A 25,699-nucleotide genomic window follows, 5' to 3' on the forward strand; every position below is an offset into this window, starting at 1 on the left:
AATTTCAAATGATGCTTACATAAAACTATGAAAGAGAAATCAAATACATAAATAAATGAATTAATAGCTATAATTCAAAATTAAATAATCTACCAATAACCTAGTTTAATTTTTATTAACGTCATCTAAAATGTGCTTTATGTCCAGATAGAGATTTTATAGTAATGACAATTATACAATAATTCTATTTAATAACATATTTAATTTAATTTTACTCAAATTAATAACAAAAATCATTCTGAAGTGAAGCTGAAGAGGATCAGAAATTCATACTATTGCTTTCCACCTCAAAAGACAATTTGTAAAAGGCCCTTTAATATTTAGAACAAAAGATTGATTTAGTTTCTTAATTGTTTTAATAGAAAGATTTTAATTACTTTGACATTTATCAAGTATTATAAGAAATAGTTTGATTGCCACTGTTATCTTTTTCCTTCTTCAACTTATTTTTTCATTCTGTTGCATAGATCATTACTACTTTGCTAAAGTATGTAATATCAATTGTGTGTTCTGTAAACATAATTCCCCAGTGGTTTAATTATCTCAATATTCAATATTTACCACAGAATTTTATCATTGCTTCTTGCAGATGATATCTTTATTTTTAATCGTTTTTAAATTTTGAGAAATGGTAGATTCACATGCTATTGTAGGAAATAATACAGAGAAATTCTGTGCATTCTTATCCCAATTTCTCTTAAATAGTAGTATCTTGACAACTTATACTACAATATCATAATCAGAATTTTGACATTGATAAAGTCAATAAACATAACTTTTTCATTACCCAAATTGTCTCTCATGTTGCCTTTTTATAGCCATAATCATTTCTCTACCATCTCCATTCCCTGCTTAACATCAGGCCACTAATCTGTTACCTATTTCTATAATTTTGTAATTTCAAAAATGCTATAAAAAGAAACAAACAATGTATAATTTTTAATATTTTTTCATGAAGTATAATTCTCTGGAGATGCATCCAAGTCATTGTGTATACCTATCATTTATTTCTTTTTGTGACTGAACGATATTCCATGGCATGAATGTACCACAGTCTGTTTAACTTTTTTTCACTTGTTGAATCAACCTGTGTTATTCTCACTTTGGGATTATTATGAATAGAGTTGCTATGAACATATTTGTGTATAGGCTTTGTGTGAACATGTTTTCATTTCTCTGGGATAAATGACTAGGAATGCAATTGCTGGGTCATAGGTAGTTGAATATGTGGTTTATTAAGATATTGCTAAATGTGGTGCAGTTTCTCTGAATCGTCACAAGCATTTGGTGTTATCATGATAGTTCACTTGAGAAATTCTGGTGGGTGTAAAGTAATACATAGTTATATTTTTAATTTTTAATTTCCATTTTCCTAATGGATAATGGTACTGAATATATTTTATGTAGTTTTTGCCATTTATACATCTTCTTCAGTAAAATATTCATTCATTTATTTTGACCAATTTCTAGTTGGATTGCTTATTTTCTGCTGTTGAGCTTTAAGACTTGTTTACATATTCTTTATCATAGTCCCTTGTTGGATATATGGCTTGCAGATATTTTCTACCCAGTCCATAGATTGTCTTTTTATCTCTTAACAGTGCCTTTCTTTTTCAGAGCAGAAGTGTTTAATTTTAATAACATCCAATTTATCATTTTTCCTTTTATGATTTGTGCTTTTGGTATCAATATTTATTTGTCCATATATAGATCATAAAGATTTTCTCCTATAGTTGTTTTTTTCTAAAAATGTACTACTTTTATGTTTTACATTGAAGTTTGTGATTCATTTTGATTTAACTTTTACATAAGATATGAGGTTTGGATTGAGGTTTATTTTATTTTATTTTACCTATGGATGCCCAATTATTCTAAAATAATTTGATGACAAGCCTATCCTACCTCCATTGAATTGCTTTGTGATTTGTGTCAAAAATTAGTTGGATATATTTATTTTGGTCTATTTCTGGGTTCTGTTTTATATTCTACTGATCTATGTGCTTATTATTCCACCAGAACTGATTACTGTAATTATCAATACACACAGGATCACACAGTTTTGATTAGTGTACTTACATAATGAAACTTGAAACTGGATAGACAGATTCCTCTTATTTTATACTATTTGGAAATTGTTTTTAGAAAATCTAATTATTTTGACTTTTTAAACATTTTTGAATAATCTTATCTGCAACTACAACAAAATATGGTAGTTTGTTAAATCTGTATGCCAATCTGGGGATAATTGACATTTTTAAAATTTTTATTTTGTTTTCCTAGCAACACTTAGTATGGGATATACCCTTTAAACAAAATTTTGAGTGTACAGTATCATATTGTTAACTAGAGGCATAGTATTGTACAGCAAACTTCTGGGGATTATTCATCATGCTTAACTGAAAAGTTGTGCCCCTTCATTTAGCAACTCCCTATTTCCCGCTTCCACAAGGCCCTGGCAACATCCATTCCACTTTTCGGTTCTGTAAATTTGATTATTTTATTTTATTTTATTGTATTTTATTTTATTTTTTTTGAGACGGAGTCTCGCTCTGTCGCCCAGGCTGGAGTGCAGTGGCCGGATCTCAGCTCACTGCAAGCTCCGCCTCCCAGGTTCACGCCATTCTCCTGCCTCAGCCTCCCGAGTAGCTGGGACTACAGGCGCCCGCCACCTTGCCCGGCTAGTTTTTTGTATTTTTTAGTAGAGGCGGGGTTTCACCGTGTTAGCCAGGATGGTCTCGATCTCCTGACCTCGTGATCTGCTGGTCTCGGCCTCCCAAAGTGCTGGGATTACAGGCTTGAGCCACCGCGCCCGGCCAAATTTGATTATTTTAGAAACTTCATTGACATGGTTTGGCTGTGTCTCAACCCAAATCTCATCTTGAATTGGAGCTCGAATAATTCTTATGTATCATGGGAGAGACCCAAGGGGAGGTAATTGAATCATGAGGGCAAGTTTTCTTCTGTGCTGTTCTTGTGATCATTAATAAATCTTATGAGATCTGATGGTTTTATAAAGGGGAGTTCCTCTGCACATGTTCTTCTGCCTGATGCCATGTAAAACATGACTTGCTCCTCCTTTGCCTTCCACCATGATTGTGAGGCCTCCCCAGCCATGTGGAACTGGGAGTCCATTAAACCTCTTTTGCTTTATAAATTACCCAGTCTCAGGTATGTCTTTATTAGCAGCATGAGAACAGACTAATACACTAAGTGGAATCATACAGTATATGTCCTTCTGTGACTGGCCTATTTCACTTACCATGATGTCCTCCGGGTTCAATGAGGTTGTCAAGTACTGGGAATTTCCTCCTTTTTTAAAGCTGGATATATTCTATTGTATATAGTATGTATATATAATGTGCATATATACATTATGTATAATATATGTACATACATATATACATTATATATAAACTATATGTTGTATCTACATATACACATATACATTATATGTGTGTGTGTATATGTGTATATACCACCTCAATGTGCAGAAGCCTTTTAGTTTGATGTAGTCCCACACTATTTTTGCTTTTTATTACATGGCCTTCCAAGCCTGGAACCCAGCAGGCATCTCTTGATTTATTTACTTAGATATTCTTTCATTTTTTTCATTATCATTTCATAGCTTTTGGCATAGAAGTTACTAGGTTTATGCCTAAATATGTCACTTAAAAATTTTATCCTTTTTTTTTTTAGAGATGGGGTCTCACTCCTTTGCCCTGACTGGGGTACAATGCCATGATCACAGCTCACTGCAGTCTGGAGCCCCTAGGCTCAAATCATCTTCCCATCTCAGCCTCCTTGAGTTGCTGGGATTACAGGTATGAGCCACTGCACCCAGCTTCACATTTTTGACTGTGGGAAATGATACTGTATTTTTAATTTTGGTGTCCACATGTTCATTGCTAGTATATTGAAACTTTTTTATGCGTCGATGCTGTATCCTGAGGCTTTGCTGAACTCAATTATTATTTCAGTAATTTTTGTTTGTTTTTTTAGATTTCTTGGGATTTTCTATGTGAACAGTCATGTCATCCTAAAATACAGTTTATTTCTGTTTTTGAGGTTTTTGTGCCTTTAATTTTACTTTCTTGCCTTTTTGCAAGATAGAGAACTAAATAGAACATCTGGTACTATGCTCAGTAGGGGTAATGAGAGCACATCCTTTGTTCCTTTCCAGTCTCAGGGAAGAAGCATTCCGTCTCTAATCATTAAATAATTCTTATCTGTAGGCATTTTGAAGATGTTATTATTAAGTTGAAGAATAATTTTTAAAATTATTCTTGATTTTCTAAACATTTTTATCATGAATAAGTAGTGAATTGTGTCAAATTCTTTTCCATGTCAATTGATTTCTTCATTTTCCTGCTAATATAATAGATTATATATTGATTTATTTTCTAATATTGAAGTAGGTTTTAATTTCTGGAAGAAACCACATTTGATCTTGCTATATATATATAGATAGATATATAGATATATAAATATCTATATATATGTTTTTTTCTGATTTCTGTTAGTGAAAATAAAGTTAATAATTTTTGTGTATGTATTCATGAAGGATATTAGTCTGTAGTTTCATCTTTTTGTACTGCTTTTGTATAGTTTGGGCTCCGAGTTATATTTGCTTCATAAAATGAATTGGGAAATAATTCCCTTTCTGTTTTCCAGAATAGATTCTGTAGAATTTGTTTTATTCTTCTTTAAATGTTTAAATGTCAAGCAGTTGGTACAATTGTCTCCTGAAACCACCTGGTCCTGGAGATTTCTTTTGGGACATTTTAAAATTATGAATTCAATTTATTTAATAACATGGCTATTCAACTAATTTTTTTATATGGGTAAATTATCGTTTTTGCTTTTTGAGGAACTGGTCCAATTCATCTAAGTTGTCAAATTTGTGTCTGTAGATGTGTTCATACATCCCTTATTATCTTTTTGATGTCTGAATATTGGGTAATGATGCTAGGATTTTGATTTTTCGTGTTGGTAATTGTGTCTTCTCTGTCAGTTTAGCTACGTATTTGTCAATTGCATTGATCTGTTCAAACAACAAGATTTGTAATTTGATTTTATCTGTTTTTCGTTTTCAGTTTCATTTATTTCTGCTTTTATCTTTGTTATTTCTTTCTGCTTGTTTTGGATTTATTTTGCTCTTTTTATTCTATTTTCTTGTGATGTAGTATTACATTATTGCTTTTCCTTCTTTCTGATATAAATGTTTAGTGCCAAATACTCCCCCCTCCTCAAAATTGTGTTAGCTGTTCGGACAAGAATTTTATGCGCAGTTTTGATTTTTAGTCAGTTCAATATATTTATAATTGCCCTTGAGATTTCATATTACCCAATGAGATTGTTTAGAAATATGTTATTTAATATCCAAATCTGTAATATATTCCATTGTGATCAGTGAACGCTTCTGTATAATTTCAAATATTTTAAAATGTTTGAAGATTATTTTAAGGCCCAGAATATGGCCTATCTTGGTGTATGCTCTAGGGGTGCTTGAAGAAAATATCTATTCTGCTGTTGGTGGTGAGTCTTCTATAAATGTTGATTAAATACTGCTGATTGATGGAGTTGTTCAGTTCATATTTAATCTAGGTGAGTTTATGTCCATCTATTTTATCAATCAGCAAAAACTGGGCATTGAACTCTATAACTATTATTGAGGATTTGTTCATTTCTTTTTTGAGTTCTATCGGTTTTTGAAATAGCCTTTTCATTTTGCAACACTTTTAGATTTATAGCAAAATGGAGACGATAAAGCAGATAGTTTCCATACACCCTCAACTCAGTTTGTCCTATTATTAACATCTCACTTTAGATTGGTGCATTCGTTATAATTAATGAACCAATAGTGATGCATTATTATGAATTAAATAAAGTCCATACTTTATTTAGATTTCCTGGTTTGTCATCCAGTGTTCTTTTGCTCATACAGAATTCTATTCCATATAAAAAATACAGTTAGTCCTCATGTCTACTTAGAATGCTCTTACGTGTAAGAGTTTCTCTGACTTTTCCTATTTTTGATGACTTTGTGAGAGTTTTGAGGCATATTGGGATAATATTTTGTAGGATTTCCCTAGATTGAGATTTATCCCATGTTTTTCTCATGGGTAGACTGGGGTTATTGGGTTTTGTGAGAAAAATCACAGTGGAAACATGCCATCCTCATCACATCAAATCATGAGCGCATACTATAAACATGGGTCAACACCTGGATGAGTTAGTGTCTGTTATGCTGTTTCATTGCAAAGTTACTCTTCTCTAATTCCGTACTGCATTCATGGGAGGAAGTCATTATATGCAATCAATAATAGTGAGTGGGAAGTTATGAGTTATGCCTCAACCTTTGTGAGGGCAGAGCATCTGCACAAATTATTTGGGATCTTTCTGCATGAGAGATTTATCTATTCTCTTCCACGTATTTATTTGTTCAATTATGCATATCAGTGGTATGGCTTGGATATTTGTCCTTCCCAAATCTCATGTTGAAATGTGATCCCCAGTATCGGAGGTGGGGCTTATGGGAAGTGTTTGGGCCATGGAGGGTGGATACCTCCTGGCTTGGTGCTGTCCTCTCGATAGTGAATAATTTTTTGTGAGATCTGGTTGTTTAAAAGTGTGTGGCACTAGGGATGGGTGGGGTGGCTCACGCCTGCAATCCCAGAACCTTGGGAGGCTGAGGCGGGTGGATCACGAGGTCAGGAGATCGAGACCATCCTGGCTAACATGGTGAAACACCGTCTCTACTAAAAATAAAAAAAAGAAAAAAAAAAAAAAAAGAAAATTAACCAAGCATGGTGGTGGGCACCTGAAGTCCCAGCTACTCAGGTGGCTGAGGCAGGAGAATGGTGTGAACTTGGGAGGCGGAGCTTGCAGTGAGCCAAGATCGCGCCACTGTACTCCAGCCTGGGTGACAGAGCGAGACTCTGTCTCAAAAAAAAAAAAAAGGGATGTGTGGCAGTTCCCATTAATTTCTCTATTGCTCCTACTCTTACCTGCCATGTGACATACCTGCTCCTGCTTCACTTGCTGTCCTGAGTAAAAGCTCCCTGCAGGCTCCACAGATGCTGGAAAGATGCCAGCACCATGCTTGTACAGCCTGCAGAACCATGAGTTAATTAAACCTATTTTCATTATAAATTACCCAGCCTCAGGTATAATTGAGGTAACCTTGTTATAGCAACATGAGAACTGCCTAATATAATCAGTATGGACTTATAGCTGTTTAATTTCTTCTTTGTGTTATAATCCAATAGTACATTATTTTTGCCCAAATTGTTCTAGCTTTGGCAATTGGAACCTCCATGTCTCTTTGACATAGCCCCATCAATGTGTGTGTGTGTGTGTGTGTAAGACTTCCTAACTTTTAGAGACTACAAGTTGCTCCATGTTGTGTATTTATTGCCCTAGTCCAAGTGTCAGCCATTTATCTAAGGATCTCAGTTCTTTTAATTGGTGAATGTTATTAGTAACCAAGATTTGATCACTAGGTATGTTGACAGCTACTGATATTGCTTCTCTGTCCTCTCAGTTGAAGGAGCAAGAAAATATGTGTGTGTATATTCACATGTACACACATAACTTAAATATATCTATTTGTCTTTATTTATACTGAGATAATCTACATTCCTAATGATTTTTCCAATTCTAATCCAATACCACATGGATCCTTTTAGCCTTCTGCTTGCTTATCTGTAGCCTCCCACACCAACAGTGAGAAATCTGTTTCCAGTCGTCTACAATCCATTTATTTATTTGTTCAATTCCATTAAATATATACTATAAGTGTTTGGTAAAACTTTACTGTGAATGTAATAAATATATGTGTGTGTGTGTGTATATATATATTTTATTTATTTATTTATTTATTTATTTATTATTTTTTATTTTTTTGTGAGATGGAGTCTCGCTCTGTTGCCAGACTGGAGTGCAGTGGCATGATCTCAGCCCATTGCAACTTCTGTCTCCCAGGTTCAAGTGATTCTCCTGCCTCAGCCTCCCCAGTAGCTGGAATTATAGGCATGTGCCACCACATCCGGCTAATTTTTGTATTTTTGGTAGAGATGGGGTTTCACCATGTTGGCTAAGCTGTCTCGAACTCCTGACCTCAAGTGATCCGCCCACCTCAACCTCCCAAAGTGCTTGTATTACAGGTGTGAGCCACCGTGCCCAGCAGTCTTGAGTGTAAGAATATTACGGACAGTGTAGCCATAAAAGAATCTGCAGGTCCTTTTTATAAAACATAAAATATCTGAAATATTTATATTAAAAATATTTTACCTATACAAACTTAATCTTGAAAAGTCTGAGCATCTTTTTGGGTCAACAACTCTTCCCATGCAGCTCTTAGTAGTCTTGAGCTATTAAGAAATTGTGGGTTTTGCCATTAAAAGTTATGACAAAAGCCACAGTTACTTTAGCACCAACATAATAATGAACAAAAATGAGCATACCAAACAAGTTGAATTATTTCTACCACTTTTATTTTTATAATGTAGAATAAAAAATGTTTGATTTGTTGCAGCCTTGTGGAATATCTCAAAGAGGACTGTACAGGTAAAATACATCATTAATTTTCATTTATTTATTTATTTATTGGTTCTGCTCTTGCAAAGGCAAAATCAAAAGAATATCAGGAGATTTGACTGCAAGAATGAAATATGCTCATGGACATCTAGGAAATGACGACTTAGTTACATATTCAATTAAAGTGACAATAAAGTATTTAAAAATAAACATAAATATGTTAATACAAGTGAGAAACCTTGGTTTTTAATTTTTTATTTCAAAAACATTATATAATAGTCAAGTACCTGACAAAGTCCCCACAGAACAGAGAAAATTATTCTGGTGAGTTTTGGAATCTCTGTGATACCAGTATATTACACAGAGTATAAAGAATACTTTTCACTAGCCATTGTTAAGATTTATAAGACCTCTTTATTATTTTGACAGGGAAAAGACAAAACCTAGATTTGGATGAACATAGTGTCTTGCAATAAATGTTTCGTGAGTTTCTTTCTCCAATTTATAACATAATTATCTTGTGAATTAGCCCATAATTGGAGCAATTTTTCCAAAATTTTAGCATATTTCATAGCCTTTTTCAGACTCAAGTATTATATATCAAGGAAAATGGGAAATTACTTTCCCCCAAACCCTCTACAACTTGCTAAAAGCATTCAAGGTTTGTCCTTCGCTATACTCATTCATATTCTAGATAATTAAGACTTTATTTTAGGTTAAAACTTCTCTCTTTTCTTTCCTTGAAAAAAATTGATTACCTTACATAAACATTTTTAGTATTTTTCTATTACTATTGCTTCATTCTAGAATAGCCCCAATCACTATTAATTGTAAATTTTAATGAGGTAACTTAACTTCTATTTCACAAAGACTGGAGGATACAATGCAAATTGTCCAGTATTTTAGGAAGTTTAGAAAAGCTTAAGACATAGAATGACTTTCACCAGCTTCATCCATCCATTTTATAATTTATTAAAGTGGCAAAACCTTCAAGTTTATTAATTTCTCCCAGTTATAGCTCTCTATGGCAAGTAGAAGTAAGAAGCAAATATTTATAAACTTCCTGCTTTGTTTGCTTTTGTAAATACAATGTTGTCCACTTATCCATAGTTTCAGTCACATGCAGTCAACCACAGTCCAAAAACATTAAGTGGAAAATTTCAGAAATTAACAATGTATGAGTCTTCAGTTTTGCATCATTCAGAGTTGCATGATGAAATCTCACACCGTCTTGCTCTATCCTGCCAGGATGTGAACCATCCCTTTGTCCAGAAAATCCACGCGGTAGATATTGCCCACCTTTTAGTCATTTAGGAGCCCTCTTGGTTATCAAATAAAAAAAAACACGTAGTTATATTTAAGGTTTGGTACTATCCGCAGTTTCAGGAATCCACTGAGCGTCTTGGAAAGTATCTCCTGTGGATAAGGGGGACTACTACAGTTTAATTGAACACAATCACACTCATTCATTTTCACATTGTCTATGGATGTTTTGCACCACTATTGCAGAATTAAGTAATTGCATTGAAGACCTTATCACCCGCAAAGCTTTATATATTTATTATCTTGCCCTTTACAGGAACTGTTTGCCAACTCTTCATTTAAGTATTCAAGGTTTTTACATTTGTTAATTCAATTAGCCAAGGATTTTATGTTGTTACTCATAAATCTTGGAAATTATGTTCAAAAGGGTATGCAGTCTGTTCTGCTCTAACACTTATTCAGGAAACATGGATTTGTTCCAACACATTTGATATAATAGGGAACAATTTGAGCATAACACAAATTTTGCCTTTGCTTATGTGTAATTTCTTCTGCAAAAGGTACTACCTGAATAAAGAAAAATACTGCACCCAGCTGAACAGAGCTGCATACTAATGCACAGAATACACAAACATACACACACACACACACACACACACACCTCAAACATCTACCAGCTACCTCACTTTGCTGTATGTGAGCTATGAGTCACACATTTCCATCTGGTGTTACAACTTTTCAACACATTTCAGACAACCCTCCTTCTACCAATTCATAATAATCACAAACTGCAATCTTTTTGATGCCCACTTCCTCAAGCAAAGTTATGGCTTTTCTCAAGGAAAAACGTGGCAAATTTATTATAATATTTATGCATTTCTTAATAATTTATTATGTGGAAAATAGTGCTATAATTTTAATAGGGTCTTTATTTGTGTGTATATGTATGTGTGATGAACAAAGTTTTAAAGTTTTGTATCCCTAACACCATTTTTCTCACATGTCTCTATCTTTCTATAATCTATCTTTCTCTTTCTATTTCCTCTGATTTTTGACAGAAGATTTACAGTTGGACAAGTGTTTCACCAAAGAATGTATCTGAAAGGTGTATAAGGACACTCAGCATCATTAGTCATCTAGAAAAAGGTAATAAAAATCACAAGGAAATGTGATTATAAAATCATTTTAAAGATAAAACTTTAAAAGACCAGAAATGCCAAGTGAGAGCAAAATGTGGAGTCACTATAATGCTCACTAATTGCAGAGGAGTATAAAATGATTAAACACTATGGGAATACTGTTTACATGTATCTAGCATATGACTCAACAATTCTTCTAAGAATATTCTCAAGTTTTACATGGTGGCAGGCAAGAGAGTGTGTGAAGGGAAATGCCCCTTTATAAAACCATCAGATCTCACGAGACTTATTTACTATCATGAGAACAGTATGGGGAAACTGCCCTTAGGACTCAGTTATCTCCACCTGCCCCACCATTGACATGTGGGGATTATTATATTTCAAGGTGAGATTTGGGTGAGGACACTGTCAAACCTACCATTCCACCCTGGCCTCTCCCAAATCTTATGTCCTCACATTTCAAAACCAATATTGCCTTCCCACCAGTCTCCCAAAATCTTAACTCATTTCAGCATTAACTAAAAAGTCCACAATCTAAAGTCTTATCTGAGACAAGGCATGCCCCTTTTACCTATGGGCCTGTAAAATCAAAAGCAAGTTAGTGGCCAGGCATAGTGGCTCACACCTGTAATTCCAGCACTTTGGGACATGAGAGCAAGCAGGTTACTTGAGGTGAGGAGTTCAAGACCTGCCTGGCCAACATGGTGAAACCTCGTCTCTACTAAAAATACAAACATTAGCTTGGCATGGTGATGCACACATGTAATTGCTGCTACTTGAGAGGCTGAGGCAGCAAGATTGCTTGAACCTGGGAGTTGGAGGCTGCAGTGAGCCAAGATCACACCACTGCACTGCAGCCTGGGCAGAACTTTAGAGCAAGACTCCATCTTAAAAAAAAAAAAAAAAAAAAAAAAAGCAAGTAAGTTACTTCCAAGATACAATGGTGGTACAGGCATTGGGTAAATAAACTAATTCCAAATAGGAGTAATTGTCCAAAACAAAAGAACTACAAGTCCTAAGAAAGTCTGCCATCCAATGGGACAGTCATTAAACCTTAAATTTCCAAAATGATCTCCTTTAACTCCATGTCTCACAACCAGGTCATGCTGATGTAAGAGGTGGACTGACATGGTCTTGGGTAACTCTGCTCCTGTGGCTTTTCAGGGTACAGTCCCACTCCTGGATGCTTTTAAAGGTTGGCTTTGAGTGTCTTTGGCTTTTCCAGGAGCATGTTGGAAGCTGTCAATAGATCTACCATTCTTGCATCTGGAGGACAGTAGCCCTCTTCTCACAGATCCACTAGGCAGTGCCTCAGTGGGGACTCTTTGTGAAGGCTCTGACCCCATATTTCCCTTCTACTCTGCTCTAGCAGAGGTTCTCCATGAGGGCTCTACCCCTGTAGTAGAGCTCTGCCTGGACATCCAGGGATTTCTATACATCTTCTGAAATCTAGGCAGAGGGTTCCAAACCTAAATTCTTGACTTCTGTGCACCTAAAGATCCAACACCACATGGAAGCCGCCAAGACTTGGGGCTTGTATCCTCTGAAACAATGGCTTGAGCTGTATCTTGACCCCTTTTAGCCATGGCTGGAATGTGAGGCACTAAGTCCCAAGACTTCAAAAGCAGCGAAGTCCTGGGCCCAGCCCACAATATCATTTTTCCTCCTAGACCTCCAGGCCTATGATGTGAGGGGCTGCCATGAAGACTTCTGATATGCCTTGGAGACATTTTCCCCATTGTCTTGGCTCCACATTACTTATGCAAGTTCCTGCAGCCAGCTTAAATTTCTCCTTAGATAATGGGTTTTTTTTTTTCTATTGCATCAACAGGCTATAAATTTTCTGAACTTCTATGCTTTGCTTCCATTTTAAACATAAGTTCCAATTCCAACCTTATCTGTATGAATACACAAAACTTAATGCTTGTTTAACCGCCCCCAAGTCACTTCTTGAATGTTTTGTTGCTTAGAAATTTCTTCTGCCAGATGTCCTAAATTATCTCTCTCAAGTTCAAAGTTCCACAGATCTCTAGGGCAGGGGTAAAATGCCACCAGTCTCTTTGTTAAAGCATAGCAAGAGTCACCTTTATTCCATTTCCCAACAAGTTCCTCATCTCCATCTGCGATGAGCAGCATTTGGTCAAAGCCATTCAACAAGTCTCTAGGAAGTTCCTAACTTTCCCACATCTTTCTATCTTCTTCTGAGCTCTCCAAACTGTTCCAATATCTGCCTTTTACCAAGTCTCAAAGTTGCTTCCACATGTTTAGGTATCTTTACAACAGCACCCTACTACTCGGTACCAATGTACTGTATTAATCCATTAATCCATGCTGCTAATAATGACATATCTGAGACTGGGTAATTTATAAAGGAAAGAGGCTTAATGGACTCACAATTCCACATGGCTGGGTAAGCCTAAAAATCATGGCAGAAAATGAAGGAAGAGCAAATGGACATCTTATGTGGCAGCAGGCAAGAGAGTGTGTGCAGGATAATTACCCTTTATAAAACCATCAGAACTCATGAGACTTATTCACTATCATGAGAACAGTAGGTGGGAAACCGCCGCCATAATTTAATCATCTCCTCTTGGCTCTGCCCTTGACATGTGGGGATTATTGGGGTGAGATTTGGTGGAGAACTCAGCCAAAGCATATCACGTATATATGAAATATCATTCAGCTTACATACTTATTATTTTGTATATTTTATTGTATGTAAACATTTTAAATTTTAAATTATACCTCAATAAAATGTTCAAAATCAAACAAATATCACATCAAATACCATTTTTTAAATAAAATCTCGAGACTTTTACAGAAAATATTTTTCCCTTCTCAATAAATCATTTAAATATTTTGTTTAGACATGTTTTGGGCATTTCCTCTTTTTATATTTTATCATGATTACTTTGGAGGCTTTTAGCTGTACTCATAAAATAGTAAACTCATTGAGTAGAAGTGATTCTATGTATTACAAGACATGTAAAGCAGAGCTTTGTTCAGAGGGTGTATGCAATACACATTATGAAATAAAAATGGATTGAATGGAGGAAGCAGGTATGCATATCACTTTTAATAAATATAACATCTGGCAGTTCTAAGATCATCATTAGATATAGTATGACTGTGTTTTTGTAAAGATTCATGTAAGCAGATATTAATATGTGCATAAACCTAATGTAAAATGGTTTCACTAATCTTTCATTTTAAAAATATGGTGAAAATAAAAATTATTTTACAGAAATAATTTATTGTTAATGGTGCAATTTAAAAAACATGAGCACACAAGTGTATTAAAAAATTGATACATTTAATGTTTAATTTAATGAATCTTCAATTCACTAAGGCCATTTTCAATGATATTCAAAACATGTTTTATTAAAGGCACATTACAAATCAATGAGTAACTAAAATAACCCGATATTCCAGAAGTCCTTGATAGAATTCTCCTATTGTCGTAAGGTGAATGCAGACAGAGATTGATTCTCATGGGCTTCTAAATTGTATACATTCTTCTTTCTCTCTCAAGGCAATAAAGGCTCCAGGGAGGCCAAAAACTACTCCATGGTTTGGGGCTTTCCAAAATAATTCTAATGATACCATAGTGAATTAACTTTTGGGATATCATAGATATATACTGAGACTGTGGTAATACCAATATTGCAAGTTATTAATGTATTTAAAGTTCCCTAGTAGATGAACTCAGACATTTCTGAATTTATAGAGATTGTTAGGAAAATTCCTACATATTGGTTCAATAAATAAATGATCCTAATTGTTCTTAAGCACAAACCTCCATGATCCCTTTAAGCACTTCTCTAGCTGTTTCATTGTGAAGATGCAACAATGAGATTTCCTCTGAGCCGTATCATGGAGGCTCGATAGGTATTGTTCCATATCCCAAACACAGCATAAACAAATCTAAACCCTAAAATTTTACACTCTTCTGTCAAGCTCAGAAGACAATAATAAGTGCAGAATATTTTTGTTAAATATTTTTACCCGAGCTAATTTTGTTTTGAATAATTTAAATGGAGAAACACAATTCTCTTCTCATACAGCTTGTTTAAATTATCTAATTGGCACCCTCTTCTGATTATAAACCAGAAGAACAATCAGCCAGTCTCCTTACCAGTGTTGATGTTATTTTGTTTTCAGTGGATGCACTTAAAGACTTAAGTTACAAGTATATTTATATCTCAATCACTTTAGAGTTTCAATTAGGTGAATTATTATCCATGGTTATTATCAAATCCACTGGTGTCAGGCTACCTGACAAGCATAAATGTAGGTTGAGCTAATTTTAAAATTCTGTAGATGGAAACCTTTGAACTAAGGGTTTAATGAATCTTCAAATGAAAGTTGAATAACTTTTCAACTGATTAAAGCAAATGGGGCCCAGTATGGTGGCTCACACCTGTAATCCCAGCACTTTGGGAGGCTGAGGCAGGTGGATTGCCTGAGCTCAGAAGTTTAAGACCAGCCTGGGCAACATGGTGACACCCCGTCTCTACTAAAAACACACAAAAAATTAGCTGGGCGTGGCAGCATGTGCTTGTAATTCCAGCTACTTGGGAGGCTGAGGCAGGAGAATTGCTAGAACCTGGGAGGCAGAGGTCGCAATGAGCTGAGATTGTGTCACTGCACTCCAGCCTGGGCATAAGTGAGAAACTCCATCTTGGAAAAAAAAAAAAAAAAAGCATATGGAAACAAGCTTCAAATTAAAAGTATAGTATTACTCACTGATAGTAGAATTATTAGTAATTTCTCCTTAGAGCGACTGAGTATACATATGAATTCAGGTACTCAGTTAAGAAGACAAACTCTCAATCAATTTTGTATGCCTGACTTAGCTTCCAAATACCACAGATTCCAATGAACTGTGTAAAACATGAAGATGTATCTTTACTCAAAATATATCCCATAATTTGAAACAATAATTTACTGATTTCTGGATAGTGGTCCTTTTTCTCTTTTTATGCATCAAGGCTCTCAGTAAAATACACACTACACATATACAAGTGCAGTTCATCCTACCTTATACTAATAGGGACAACTAAGAAATGTTGTTCAATCAAAGTTCATTTGTCTAAAATTTTATTTATTTATTTATTTATTTATTTATTTATTTTGAGATGGAGTCTCACTCTGTCACCCAGGCTGGAGTGTAGTGGCTCCATCTCGGCCCACTGCAACCTCCGCCTCTCGGGCTCAAGCAATTCTCCTGCCTCAGTCGCCCGAGTAGCTGGGACTACAGGTATGTGCCATCATGTCCAGCTAATTTGTATATTTTTAGTTGAGATGCAGTTTCACCATCTCTATGTTGGGCAGGGTGGTCTCGATCTCTTGACCTCGTGATCTGCCTGCCTAGGACTCCCAAAGTGCTGGGATTACAGGCATGTGTCACCACACCCTGCTGGTTTGTCTAACAAATCTAATTGTTGATTCTTGATATTTCATTTTCATAAAAATGCCCATAAAATTCAGGAGAATTAAATAATTCTGGTAACCAGTAATATAAAATTCTGTGTCTGCAGCCTTATATAATTGCTGCTTCCTAGCAGTCTAGATTCATAAAAAAAAAAAAAAACCACAGAAAGAACACATGATCCTGAGTTACAGTTTTTAATCAAGTTATTTCTTGTAATGGAGACACTGAAGATTCAGAATTTATTAAAATGCAGTAATTTGATTTTGTTAAAACCCAACAAATGTGCTTCTAATAGTGGTTTTTCCTACTGAAGGGCTGTAACATAAATATGATATTTAATATAGTACATATAAGATTTTATATAGTAAATATAGAATAAAAAATACGAAGATTACTATAACATGTGATCTGTGGATTACTCAAGTATAGTGATTAAGAATAATTAGCACACACACTATGTATAGGTTGTCTATAGAAATAAAAATTGGAAGATGTAAATTTTTTCAGAAACAAAATTATACTGGGATAAATGTGTATGTTCTTCAGTAACTTAGAAGAATTGTTGAGCTCTCCTGTACTTTTTGGGAACTTTATAAAGATGAAATATAGAGAATCAATATTTATATTTGTTAAAAATATTTAAAAAGTCAGTTTTGACTGAACAACATCTCTTAAATGTCCCTGTTGCCAGAGAGTTGAATAAGCTGCACTTATAGGTGTATGTTGTGTATTTTATCAGCTCTGGTTTTACCAAGAGCTTAGTGATATGAAAAGAGTAAAAGGACCACTACCCAGCATTTGGTAAAATAAACTAGAATGTCTACAATATATTTTCTTCTCTGAATAATTTATATCTACATATCTCATATTAGGTAAATTATTCTTTTAGATTTAACTTCTTAAAAAACTTAATAAAGTTAAAATTTTAAAAACTATACAGTAAAATGTGCTTGTTTCCTAAGCCTCACATACTATACTTTCTTTGAACTACATTTTAATCTATTTCTCATAAAAGGACAAGTTTTTTAAAAATCCCAGTTTTTTTAATGTGTCTGTACTTACTGGATCCAATAAATACTGTTTAAAACATTCTTTTTAGATGTTGTAATATACAAGATAACTATTTGCATACTTTTCCATCTTAAATGTTAATGAAAACAAAGAGGGGAAGATATTTGGCCTAATGGTGTGGATAGTGATCACATTTCATTTTCAAAATGGAAACTTTTAAACTAAGAATCAAGCTGATATTTAGCATTGTTAGATAACTAATTTGTTAATGGCAAAATCTGTAAAAACGGAAATCTAATTTTGAATAGGAGAGACGTGAATTAATGCAATTTGTTTCATGCAACAGATGGATACTATTTCAAACAAGAAAACAAATCTAATTTTCTCTCTGATTTAAAGATAATTCAGAAAAAACAAAAACTAAGCAGTAAATCAAAAAAATCAAAATATAGTCTAACAGTTGATGAACATTTAGTGCAGGAACTGACCCTGGGAAAATCATTATCATAACTTTCTTGACCTCGGTGGGGCCTATTCACAAAGTACTATATATATCACCTTAAACATTTATTAAGTGTTTCTAGATGCCTGGCACTGAGAGAAAGAGCCTAAACACAAAAGCAGTGTACTCAGAAAATTGGAATAGGAATGGGGGTAGCCTTTTTTCTTTCTCTAATTATAAAGAAATTATTTTTGCTTTAAACTGATGTGCAGAGATATTTACAACTAAAAAGTTGACTCATGACTATTATCCAGAAAATGATCTTTAGTAAAAAGTTAGTCAGGTCCGTGTTTCTTCCATTTAAACCAATAAACCATTAAATTGTCTTACCAGCTAACTAGACACTAGAAAGACATAGATATGCTTGTGTAAATCTGTTTATTTTCAACACTAGAATATTTGATGGAGAAATATTAATCATTTTCTACAGAAATGCTACCTAGTAATAGGAAGAGAAAAAATAAAGGAAAAGTGGGGTTGAGTAAAGATGAAGTGTATGTGTGTGTGTGTGTGTGTGTGTGTGTGTGAGAGAGAGAGAGAGAGAGAGAGAGAGATGGAGAGAGATTAGCATAATGCCTAGGACTTTAATCATTTCTTTTAAAATGTTACATATTTCAGAATAACTCTGATGTCAAAGTAAAGAAAAGTATATTTCAGTAAAGAAAAGTCCACCAACATTTACCTGTCTAAAAATTATCTTAAATTCAAATCCGAGTCACGATTTGGCTGCTAAATCCATTCACACATTTGTACAGGGATTTCAGGATCTCTGATTTTCCTTTTCCTCATCTCGCTGCCTTGGTCATTTCTACGAGTCTAATTCCTACCAATGTATGTCTACAGGGAACCTTCCATTATTTAGCAATTGAATGTCTGTGATGAGTTGTAATCCCATACTGTAAGAAAAATCAGTATCCCTTCTTTTGATGAAGGTCCAATTTTCATGTCAGAGACTCATGAGACAAATAGCAACAGCTGATTCACAATTCTTTACCACTTTGGGGCCCTTTATACATTCTTTTTCAGTTCCTGATCTAATAACATATCCTGTGGACTATCTTCCTTCCTTCCTTCCTTCCTTCCTTCCTTCCTCCCTCCCTCCCTCCTTCCCTCTTTCCCTCTTTCCTTCTTCCTTCCTTCCTTCTTTCCTTCCTTCCTTCCTTCCTTCCTTCCTTCCTTCCTTCCTTCCTTCCTTCCTTCCTTCCTTCCTTCCTTCCTTCCTTCCTTCTTTCTCTTTCTTTTTCTTTCTTTCTTCTCTTTCTTTCTTTCTTTCATCATCTTCCATGCTTCTGTGTCTCTGGGGTTTGTTTTTGTTTTTGTTTTTGAATGTCCATCTTATTTTTCTCCCACCTTAGTCTTCCACTTGAATCTTCTCCTTTGGCCAGTGCTGACCAAGGTGGAATGTGGACTATGGAGACAGGATACCATGGGAGTCGCAAAGTGTCACTTTCCAAAGAGACAGTTCTGTTTGGACAAATGTTTAAGTACATTTTTCAAGCTTCATGTTGGTAATAATAACTGTCTCTTTTTCCTAGAGTGAGACCACTAGTAAGAAATTGTTCCTTTCTCCATTCATTCATGAACCTAGCCTTAAAGTATCCTTTCTGATGACTCAATAGAAGACTTGTGAACTTGGCAGAAACCATTGGGATGCATTCTGTGAAAGACGATGGAATCTTTTAGTGGTCATTATTATAATACTTACTAGTGTTCATAGAATCTTGAGATTTTTTTTGTTTTGTTTTTGCACCAGATGCTTGTTTATATTCTCAAATTCATGAAAGAGAGACTATTGAGGGAAAAAATATACATGTCATATTTATATCTAGTTTTATATATATATGCATCTATGTATCATTCTTTTACATATGTATGTATATACCCACTTCTATATATCTACCTCTATTATTTGAAATTCATTATGGGGTTCTTATAAATGCTGTTTGATTTTTAGATCACAAGCCCTTTGTAGCAGCCACCAATTTAAATTAGTACCAGCTTCTTTGAATGCAAAATTTTAGTACTTTAGTAAAATTAAAAAAAAAAAAGTTAGTGTTTTAGTATTTAGCACAGACTTTTAGTATTTTAGTTTTTAGTAGAGAACTGTTCCTGTTCATAGCATGACTTCTGGGATAGATATTAAGCAGTGGTTAACTTTGTCTAATCAAATAATCTTGATTTGTATGTATATATGATGCATGTTAATTATTTCTTACTCCAAATTTTACCATTTAAGGATAAATCATTGTGGTCTAAAATATAGTAAATCTTCATTGTAGAAGTTTCCAGCCAGTCACTAAAGTTCAAAAAGTTATTACCATGAAAAATGCCTAATAATATCCAGAAATAGGTTATTTAAAACATAGGCAGTTCATTGAGAATGGATTGCAGACAGCAGTATTCAAACTAAGCATTAGCAGTCATTGCAGACTCAAAGTAGCTTCATAATATGTTATTAAGTAGTAAAAGCTCTTTGTCCCATTATCAATCCCTTGAGGCAAATTAAAACAATAGAAATAGTAACCTAAAGTGCTACAAATAATGTGTGTACATATGTGTGTTCAGCAGTAAAGATCGAATGTGATTTTGTAGATGTATATATTGGGGTTTGCCTGGCATACAAAGTAAGTTTAAGTTTGATGGTATTCACAGACTATGAACCTTCATAAAATCAGTGGTGCAGCAGTAGGTACCTCAAACGTCTCAAAGGAATTGGTGAACATACATAAAACAATTACAGATAATAATGCGAAAACTCTAATTACAGGCTTATTGCAGTGTGAAATCTTTCATATTAAAAATAATGCCACAGTATATATTTACTGCCAATATATCAATGGTGTGCTCAAATGTATCAATAAAATTATCAATAGATGGAACCTATCCTCTTAATATTTCATATTTGTTATCTATTCCAAACCACAGTTAACATTTTAATGTAGAAACTGAACATGTTTTGTTCACCTAAGGAGCTGCAGAAAAATTGTTTATTTCAATAATAGGCACTCATACCTTTTCTTTCTGCAGAAGTAGTTCACAAAAGCACCTCAATGTGATCAAAATCATGTATGTGTATGTGCTATGGTATTTTATTTTTTTCAAACACATGTTGGACGCCTTGGCCGATATATGGGAGCGTGACACAAGCTGCATTCAAACAAGCTGCCCCTGTGTGTCTCTCTAGGCTGACGTAGCATGTGTTCATTTCCCAGAGATACAAATGATGTGGAGTGGAGGGCACAGCACCCCGGGGGATTCATTATTCTGGGTGATCACTTGGGAGTGACCAGTTGGAAACTACCTTGGCAGTAAGAAAGAAACCAACGTGATTTGCATAGAAGGTGACGGCTCTTGGGCTTCTTCTTGCTGAATGTCATTAAACATGGATGGACTGTAAGTGTCTAAAATGGGGGTGCTTATCATGGAGAAACAGTGGGCTTGTTCAGCCACACAGAATGCTTTGTACGATTTTGTTCAGCATAAAAAAGGCAGAAGGGCAGCAAGCAACGCAGAAAGTGACAAACCATTAAGCTAATCCTATAAAGATCTGGCCTGTCAGGCGGCACATTTCCTGAATACTTAGAAAGCATGAGAGAGGCTTATTAATGGTTCATCACAGTTCTTGCACTGCTTACATTGCTAATATGCAAACACTGCCCTTTTTTAGTTTTGATTTTCAGCACATTAGGATGTCACTTCCATGGCTACTGTATTTTTTTTTTTTTCCTCCTGGGTAATTGAAGCATTACCATAGAAGACAATGATTGATGATGTCTTTAAAGGTCTAAAAAAGCAAAGGCTATTTTTGAAACTGTGTCATGTCTATATAAGGCGAGAAGAGGGAACATTCTAAATGCTACAGTATGCTAGAGCAACAACAACAAAGCCCTGAGGCTTAGGTAGTCATCAAGGGTGCTTTCATTTTTTGCTCCCACTCTCTGCACCCTTTCCTTTCCCTCTTTGAATTTACAGACTACTGCTGGGTTAGGGTAAAGAATGCTCTGGTGTGTTAGATGCTCAGTGTAATTAGACTATTGCGCTAGGAAGATTTGGCTCCACGCTTCATTCCTGGGAGCTGTAAAGCTGTTCTTGCCTTTGAAAGCTGCTTGGCTGAGTTGAAAACAAGCAATAGTGATGATGATGGTGTGATCAGCATCATTTTGCATTTAACACAACAGCTTTCTGCATAGTATTTACAGTTCTTAGAAACTATTATCATGTATACAAGTATCTTCCGTATTGATTATTTGTCTATTTCTTCTCCTTATCATCTTCTTTCAATTTTCTATCAGTGTTGATTCAATCCAATGAAAATTTAGTATGAATCTATAACACCTTGTTAGGCACTGGGAATAAAAAACTACTTATTTATGTATTTTTATATATCCTGTACAAGTTCAGTCTTGTAAGATACATGTATTATAACATATAAATTTTATTCCAAAATATGGTTTTTCTTTCCTTTTTTCTTTATCCTTGTGCAAATGCATAATAAAGGGAAAGAAAAAGATGATTTTCATTTGTTTAAATTTTTATGAGTATATAGTAGGTGCATATATTTGGGGATACATGAGATATTTTGATACAGGCACACAATGTGTAATAATCACAGAGAGGATTTTTTTTTTTTTTTTTTTTTTGAGGGACAGGAGAGTTAAAGGTGTAAACTCCACGTTGGTTTGTGTCAATTCCTCTCTAGTCATTCAATCATTTTAAAAGACTCAAAAATGTAGGATCTACTTTAAATCATGTAAATTGGCCCCAAATATTCGATCTAGTACAAATTTCGTACATAACAAATAAACAAGTAAAGCCCCTAACCAAAGCAGTAGGAAATAGGTTACCAAAACTGTTTTTCTCCCCAAAGTTGGAGTAATTTGGTCATGTAAATTTAGCCAAGTTAATTAAATTTCTTAAAATTCTGTCCCTCTTTTGTAAAATAAAAATAATGACATTTGGCTGATATGATCATTCTGCACATTAATGATAAGTTATAGACTGCAGTATATAGCACATTGCAAGACCTCAAGAAATTAACAATACGGTATACGAACAATGCAAAGAAAACCAACAAATCAAAACATTCCTTTTGAAATTGGGCAGAAACTGGTTTCTACTCAGCATTTTTTGTTGGAAGACCCTTTTATGATGCTTCCAAATTTGTATTTTTTTTTGAATATGAAATTTTTATAAACAAGAATGACATATTTAATTCATGTATTGATTTTTCCATATATTGCATGCATAATAGAACATGGATGTGCTTACTAGTATTATAAAAGAAAATTAGGATGCAAAGAGAACAGCTAAAGAAGAATTAAGTAAATTGCCAGAGATCACACTAAAAAATAATAGAGAAGAAGAGAGAAAAAAATAACAGAGAAGAATGATTGAGAAGAATAGGGGACGAGAATATAGATTCTAATACCTTGTCAGCTGGTCAACATTAGTTCTCACATTAGAACAACGCTTTCACTGAAAGAGGAAGGGAAATTATTCTTCTCTGTATAATAAGGTCCTTGAGGGTGGCTTCACAACAAATTAATGTAATGTTAACATGTAATGTATCTAAAAATACCACTCCATGTTTCTAGCTTTTCCCTGGGGACTGGTCATGTGCTAATGCTCCTCCTCTTCACATATCTCTCCTCTCCCCACTTGTTGGCCAGGCATTCATATTTCTCATTTCAACAACTAGTATACGACACTATATGGAATCTAGGACGTGATACATAATGTCAGCTCAAATCTCTGACCTTCAGAAAGTCAAAGCTGTTAGGAAAAAAGACTTTCCAGGATCAAACCTCTCTGGATTCAAATACATATGTGATTACTATATAATTTTCAAGTCTTAGACATGTCCTTCTGTATCAGTTTCTCTATAGGAATATTACCATCAGATTAACATTAATTTCTAATTGAACTTGTTTTCCTGTCCAGACTCTGAACCTGAAATTAGATTTGATCCAAGCCAAGCTGATATAACACACTCTTTGCATTAAGAGTTTTACTTGACTGTTGGCCGGGCGCGGTAGCTCACGCCTGTAATCCCAGCACTTTGGGAGGCCAAGACGGGTGGATCACGAGGTCAGATTGAGACCATCCTGGCTAACATGGTGAAACTCTGTCTCCACTAAAAATACAAAAAATTAGCCGGGCGTGGTGGCAGGTGCCTGTAGTCCCAGCTACTTTGGAGGCTGAAGCAAGAGAATGGTGTGAACCCAGGAGGCAGAGGTTGCAGTGAGCCGAGATCATGCCATTGCACTCTAGCCTGGGTGACAGAGCAAGACTTTGTCTCAAAAAAAAAAAAAAAAAAGAAGAGTTTTACTTGACTGTTATTATACCATGCCTTACATGACAATGAAAAGTTAATTTGACTCCATTGTGATGTGCTGTTAGGCTCTGAACTTACTACATAATGAGATACAATTTCTCCTTAGCCGCAACGTACTGACCTGCTGAGCAACATCCTGAATATCTCCAGGGCACCTGTCAAGAATGCTTTATTTCGTATCCCACCCCTAAAACAAACATACACCAAAAATACCATTCAAACTTAAGAAGAGAAATGTTCATGATACTGGAGAGGCATCGCTAGATTGTTCGGAGAAGGGGGAAAAAATAATTATAACAATTCCTATATACCCTCTTCAAGCATTATGATATGTTGGTCATTTTGTGAGATGTGTTGAATATTAAATCCTTTCTTACGAATAAGTTAAGAGGTCTTTTAATCCCTATTAATATAATTTTTACAGTGACAGGAATTGGATGACTGTTTTAATAAATGAGGGATCAGAACAAGAATTGGGTTCAATAGTTAAAATAATTTTTAATTGATAGAAGGCACCAGCTGACTAAAAGTTTTCTGGCATATCTGGAGATACCCAAAATAAGACCCTTGTTAATGCACTTAACTGTGTTCCCCACCCCCCCTCCCCCAAAAGCCATATGTTGAATCCCTAAACCCTAGCAATTTAGAATGTGATGGCATTTGGAGGGAGGACCCTTAAAAAGGTGATTAAATTAAAATGAAGCTATTAGGATGGGGCCTAATCCAATCCTCCGAAGAAACCACCCCTGACAACACCTTGATCTTAGACTTCTAGTACCCCAAAATGTGAAAGAGATATTTCTGTTGTTAAATCACCCAGTCTGTGGTACTCTGTTTTGGCAGTCCTAGCCATACTAAATCAATTATTAATATGAGCTTCTTTATCAATATCTGCATGAATCGTTCCCATTAGTTACCTCATTCCTCAAACTGTAATGCAGACGATATGCCAAACAGCATCCTTATTAATTGGTAAATCTAATGTCTTATTTCCAAACTTAGATGTCTCTGCTTCATTTTGCATTGTTGATGATCCTCATATTTCTATTCCCCTTGCTTCAAGGCACAATTTGCTGCCTGTTTTCCAGCTTTCTCCCTGACTTCTTACTAATGGATTCCTCTCTTCACTCATTACAGGTGGGTACTTCCTGGATATTGTACTCATCCTCTTTGTCTCCATGATCTCACTAGAGGAAATTTTACACACATACATATTTATAACTGCCATCTAAATGCTGAAAAACTCCAAGATTTTTCTCTATCCTACAGTCCTTTGAATCTGATAAAATACTTTATTATTATGTAATATTTAAACATGTGATATTTATGTGATAGACATAGATTATTATTAGTCATAATAATAAAACAAATATCCATGAATTCATGCCCCTTCCTAAGACAAAATATTACCACGGTTTTCTCCAATCCCACCTTCCTACTTTCCTATTGGGAAATAACCACTACCCTAGATTTTGTAT

The 25,699-nt window shown here is 34.8% G+C and overlaps 1 long non-coding RNA gene across 2 annotated transcripts in view; it reads left to right on the plus strand.

Moving 5' to 3' along the window:
- Window positions 1–21,074: 21,074 nt before the first annotated feature.
- Window positions 21,075–25,699, plus strand: part of LOC144340719 (uncharacterized) — a 28,558-nt gene continuing 23,933 nt past the window's right edge. The window contains exons 1-2 of one of the 2 annotated variants that reach the window (XR_013417001.1): window positions 21,075–21,280; window positions 25,285–25,358. This is a non-coding gene — a long non-coding RNA (uncharacterized LOC144340719). The remainder of the gene's footprint in view (window positions 21,281–25,284; window positions 25,359–25,699) is intronic. The other variant, XR_013417000.1, reaches the window with a different exon arrangement.

Source organism: Macaca mulatta, chromosome 4, assembly GCF_049350105.2.
Source record: "Macaca mulatta isolate MMU2019108-1 chromosome 4, T2T-MMU8v2.0, whole genome shotgun sequence".
NCBI lineage: Eukaryota > Metazoa > Chordata > Mammalia > Primates > Cercopithecidae > Macaca > Macaca mulatta.